The sequence below is a fragment of the Phalangium opilio genome, unplaced genomic scaffold (assembly GCF_054372755.1).
Source record: "Phalangium opilio isolate 3A_F unplaced genomic scaffold, DU_Popi_V2 ptg000106l_1, whole genome shotgun sequence".
Taxonomy (NCBI): Eukaryota; Metazoa; Arthropoda; class Arachnida; order Opiliones; family Phalangiidae; genus Phalangium; species Phalangium opilio.
Genome location: NW_028324208.1, coordinates 2,034,433 through 2,040,432, shown reverse-complemented (window position 1 = coordinate 2,040,432; position 6,000 = coordinate 2,034,433). Strand labels below are relative to the sequence as shown.

General features: G+C 40.1%; 1 long non-coding RNA gene across 1 annotated transcript; it reads left to right on the top strand.

Moving 5' to 3' along the window:
- Positions 1 to 3,133: 3,133 nt before the first annotated feature.
- On the top strand, positions 3,134 to 3,565 carry LOC149623916 (uncharacterized). Its single transcript, XR_016374641.1, has 3 exons — positions 3,134 to 3,308; positions 3,387 to 3,460; positions 3,523 to 3,565. It is a non-coding gene; the product is annotated as an uncharacterized LOC149623916 (long non-coding RNA).
- The last annotated feature ends 2,435 nt before the right edge of the window (positions 3,566 to 6,000 follow it).

The window sequence follows — 6,000 nt, the reverse complement described above, 5'->3', positions numbered from 1 at the left end:
GTTTATAGTGTTTTAATTTTTTTGATTATTAATGTTTTTTAAATATCTATGTTTTTAGTATAAATAACCTGTCAGCAATAATAAAATGTTTATTATTTAAAATGAATCCAACCGAGTCAGTCTCGCATTCTTTAAAGTTCCAAACACCCGCCCAGTTTCTAATCGTGGGGCCAACGCAAGCGGGGAAGAGTTTTCTTTTAAGTAACTTATTGCAAAATCATCAGCTTATGTTTGACCCACCACATAAAAAGGTTATTTATTGCTACGCCGCCTGGCAGCCAAACTACGAAAAATTGAAACAATTGATTCCGGGAATTCAATTTATTCAAGGCTTGCCAACGGCGGATCCGGACTTTTGGGAAATGAATCGCGACTCCTACTTGATACTAGACGATTTAGCTAGTCAATTATTTAAACAAACTCATATTGCCGATTTAGTGTGCGTGACATCGCATCATTTAGGGTATACGGTTATTATTATTACTCAACAACTGTTTCCCAAGGGTAGCCAATCGCGGATAATTTCTCAAAACTCTTCCTATTTTATAATAATGAAAAATCCTCGAGATGTCGCCTCTATTAGATATTTGGCGCAACAAATAAGTCCAGATAACCCAAAGCGTATTACGGAGGCGTACAGACTAGCCACTAGAGAACCCTATAGCTATTTGTTAATTGATTTAAAACAAGAAACTCCGGAAAATTTACGATTAAGGTCGCGTGTTTTACCTCACGAATCACCTATGTATGTCTATGTCGATTAAATTTAATTGTCATTTGAATAATGGCCCCACGCGTTAAACGTCGATCAGCAAAACGCTCCCGGCTCGTCGTAGCGCGTCCCACAGCAAAGTTTGCCAAATTTGTCCCTTATTTACAGAGTTTGCGTCAAACTTGCTGTAAACAACGGCGAACCCTCTTAAACAATAGTAGCGCACCTCAATTAAAGAGCATTCAGACAATTTGTAAGAATTTAAATTGCGGGGGTATTTTTTTGAGTAAAGACCGCAAGAAAAAGCTAGCAAAGTACAAGAAAATTATTAGACAACTCGGATCAAGTACCTTGTCGCAGAAAAGCAAAAAAAAGCTGTTGTTGCAGCAATCAGGTGGTTTTCTTACGACGTTGCTTGCCGCAATCTTGCCTTCAATTGTCCAAGCCATAGCTGCTAAACTATGAAACAAATGGTTCTTGTGCCCGCTAGCGCAGTAACTTCAACAGCTGCCCAAGAGCACTCTGCTTTGGACCGAGAGATTGAGGATATTTTAAAATCGCCATTGAATGCCTACGATAAATTATATAAATATTTAGACGCTTTTAAGAAATATTTAAGTATCGAGAAACAAATTCCTTTACCTAAATTTGAGGTCGTAACACAAACAATGCCCAATGTCCCCACGCCGCCATTACCGGTCACCCCTAAAATGCCCCCGCGAAAAAAACAATTGTCATGGCCGAACTATGCCACGTCATCACCGACAACAAGCGCGTCGGGCAGTTCTTTTACTACGCCTAAACGAACCGAGCCTCGGCAAAAGGTTTTTAAAAGCGAAACGGCTGCGGGGACACCAACACGAGAAGATTTTTACCAACAATTTGGGCCGACCTATGTTGGAGATATGGTGAAACGGCAAGCCGAAGTCCTGGCAAATCATTTGCAAAACACATTTTTCACGCCAAAAAGAGAGCTAGAAGAAGGAGCTGTCGGTTATGCAAATCGTGACGACGGGTTTCAAGAAGAAATTGTCGAGGAACAAGAGAATTTAGCGGAGGAAAACGGGGACAATTTAACGGACTTGGAAAACCTGTTTGAGACGGCCTCCGCTAAACAGAAAAACAAGAAAAAAAAGAAAAAACCTCGGAAAAAGAAAGACGAACTTCAAAACTTAGGACCGCTGGTTCCATCTAACGAACGAAGACCTCGACATCATAAATGGCGCGATATTGATTAATAAAATGTAATATTAAGACAAATAAAAAATTGTTTTATTGCGAACAATATCTGTGTACATGTTTTTTTAAATGTAAAGATAAATATAATAAGGCGACATAGTCGTTAAGTTTAAGATTCTGGTCATAGATGGCGTCTAATATCGTCTTTCTAGCCACGCCCTGACAGCGGAGTGCTAGGTACAGACAACAATGGATACCACACAGTTGAAAGAATGGATGTTGAATTTGTTGTTGATTGTAAACAACTCGTTTCCCGTATCGTTTTAAATTAACTTTATAGTATCGCGGCGACTTTCCGTAAGTGCAAAACATTTCCACCGTGTCATTGTTAGAAAAGCACGCTATCCAATGTTCTCCAGCCTCTCCAGCTGCTTCATTATTAAATATAAAGCAAAATTTGGGCCTTTTGGGCCGTTCTGGGAGTCTGTCTACTGGGAAGCACCCTAAATAATAGGGTCGCGTTCTTTTGTCGCAAGTTAAAAGAGCGTTTATTTGCGAAGTGTTCATAATTTAGTCTCAGGTAACGAGACTTTTTGTAGTTCGGCGCCGTAGAAAACACCCAGAATTTGCTCCCCCTTTAAATCCGCTACGCGATAGACGGGTGGTGACCTGGGTATGACGTCAACAACGCGAAATATTTCGTCAGTAAATGTGCCTCCCGAGCTGGTTTTTCTAAAGACTCTACTAGCTATAGAGAGACGCACGTAGTCGCCAACTTTAAGCCTCGGTGCGTATCGAGTAATGCCGTTTGATTTCCCGTACAGTTTATTCCAAATGATTGATTCGTTATCTATATTAACATGAGCCGGTGCAATTCCAGTAGTTGAATGAACCCGTTCATTATAGGCTTGAGTAATTAAAGGTAAATATTTAACGTAATTTTTATTCCCCGTGGCTGTAATAACCCGGGCAATTTGTTCCTTAATTGTTCTAATAAAGCGCTCCGCTAGACTGGCCTTATGCTGACTCCGGGCAAAATGTATTTGCACATTGTGCCGTTTCAAGAAGGAATCAAAGTTTCGCGAACTAAATTCTCCACCGTAGTCCGTGTATATTTTTAAAGGGATCCTCTCTCGAAATATTTTTTTAAAAGCTTCGATAACCTCGCCAGATGTTTTGTTTCTAAGAGGGACTGTCCATCCGTAGCGGCTTAAGACGTCAATGACGCACAAAACATAGCGAACATTTTTATTAAAACGTTTTAATTTCGGTAGATCCAACAAATCAGCTTGAAAAACGTCATCGATAGTTGAGGCGTACACTTGGTTGGTTTTGAATCGGAAACGTCGAAATCGATGTTTCGTGTAGGCGGGTTGTTTCTCGAGAAAGGCGATTAATTTTGCTTTTGGCACGTCCGGTAAGGCCTTTTGTAATCTGGCTAGCGACCCATAGGCGGCCGGATTAGCCATGTCGTAATAAATTTTTCTAATTTTAGCGTCCATGTCTTGACAAGTATAAATAACGACTAAATGGTTTCCCAATAAACAACTTTATTTAATACACGCAAAGGTATTTTATAAAAACAATATCAGTTAAACAAATACGATATATCAGTACATTTATCTTAATAGCCATAAATCAAGGCATTCTTTAAATCGGCAAAACTGTTGACAAAATAATCGTAAATATCCTCTTGATCCTCGATCCATCCGTGTTCGGTCTCAAATTGATGCAAAATTTTCTCACGATCCAGTTGAGGCAACGCTTCGTGCAAATTACGCTCGACTCGATCGCTGAAATTTGTGTCAAATTCCGAGCAGCTTTGAGAGTGGCATATTTGTTTTCGACACTCGACGTTGGCGCAAGTGGAAGTGACGTCAAACAAAGTGGTAGTGAGCTCGTTTAAAATTAATTCACGCATGCGACAGACAGCTATCCCTTTAGCCTTGAGATCCTCGTCAATCAACGGCTTTAAGTCGATCAATGTCTGCCATCCTGTTTTGTTCAGGCTGAATCCTTCGCTGGTGCTAAAGTTGAGGAAATAACGACTGCCGCTGCCTCGTTCATAGTATCGAAGATCGATTAGACGTTCATCTTTCGAGTTGACGAAGCATTCCAGCTTGATGCGCTCTTTGACGGGCAACCAAATATGATAGCGAGGTATTTTTCCGTCAAAAAAGGACGTGAGTTCATTTTGAAACCGAAACAAAGCGTACCAGGCGTTAGGTTTTAATATAGTTTTTGTACGCGTATCCGATCTTTGAATTAGTATTTTAGGTTCAATTGATTCAATGACGCAAATGTCGAGCTTTGGCGTGACGGTGTGTACTTGGTGCATCTTGGCTCGCGACTGATATTGTATTTATAAAGTTTTAGTCTTTTATACGTTGGGGTGATTATAAATAATTTCTCTGTTTTTAGATATTATTAACTGATTGTTTGGAAATTCGGCCATGACAATGCACGTGACGTTTTCGGTTAGCGGAGAGCTAAATCTTAACGATAACCGCAAGTTACCAGTCTGGGGCATGGAATTTAGACCTAAGGAAGCGAGATGTTCTCTACTCAAATCAAAAACAACGACAAAATAGCCCTTCTTATATAAATCGTAAGAAATTATATTTCCTCGGTCAAGACCTAATATCTCGAGACCCTCGAATAAAGAATTGTAACATCTAACGTACTGGTCGTCGTCAAAATTAGGCGTAAACGGGATATCGGGATAATTTTGAGAATTTAAAGAGAATTGCATGAAATCGAGTTTGAAATGTTGGAGATCCAGGGGGTTAGAAGTTGCTTCCCCTACAAATTTTTTATTAGTAACGAAAGCCACGACAGTTCGCGAGGGTAATTGCCCCGTAAACAAGCTGTCCCTAATAAAATCTTGCGTTCCGGTGGTTATTAAGAAATTTTTCATAACAATAGAGTTTACTTCGTAGCGAGCGTTTATTCCCGAGTTTAACATCTGGGCGTGAGCTAGTTGCAGTTCGGGATTAACCTCAATTTCGCGCGTAAACAAAGTGCATTCCGTTAAATCAATCTTATACTTTTTGCCCGTTTCATTGTGAATAATAGCAAAATCCGTGGAGCTTCGATGAAGTCTAATTCGCACCTCGATATTATCTAGTAAGAATTTGGGCGTTTTGAACATATCCAAAAATAATTCGCCAATTACATCGCACGTCTTTGATTGTGCCACGCGTTTAGCGCGACGACCAATACCATTATTTTCTTTGTTAATATTGGCATCCGCTAAAGCCGTCGCCGGATCGATAATGGTATCCAAATAATATAACATAGAAGTTAACCAGGAATTGGCCGCCGTTTGTCCATAATTTAAAAGTATTTTAAAATAGGCCATATATGGGTACATATTATTATTCACCACTGGCTTTTCAAATACTTCAAAGTCGGAAAGAACACTTTCGTAGGTCGACATGTTTAGTCTAGAAAATCGCGTTTAGTGCGTCGCTTAACACGTTTGCTCCGGCTTGTTTTAGCAGTCCTCTTTCGTTTTCGGCCCGTCCCGCTTTGAGTGTTGACGAACCGGTCCACGCCTTTATGTAGTAGGGAATTTATAGATTGTTTGACATTTCGTTTAATCGATTCTCGAGGTGATATTCCGGGGTTTTGGGCATCGCTAATTACTCTACTCGTTAACCCCACAGCTTCGGACGCTAAAGTACTAATGGCCGGCCTAATAAAGGGTGTAATTTTGCGCAATAAAGAATTAAAGATTCCGCCAACACTAAAACGACCCCCCGATTGGAAAACGTTTGCGTGTAAAGCCGGAAGGGACGATCCTCTTTGGAAATACAGAGTGTATCTATTAGGCACCATTGCTCCTGTTCTATTGACGTCGACGCCTAAAAAACAGTTTAATATATACTTTGCCCAAATTAAACGGGATATTTTCCCCGTAATCGGATTTCAATTCAATTTCAATTTCTTGTATATCGCTGGTTGAAATTGGATAAAAGTCGATATTATTAAATATTTCCTGGTTCTCCTCGTCTAGCAGCGAAAAAGCCGGCATTTTTATGAAACGTAGCAGAGGGGCTTGACCACCACCAACCACTTGTTGACGGATAATATTGGTATAAACAAAC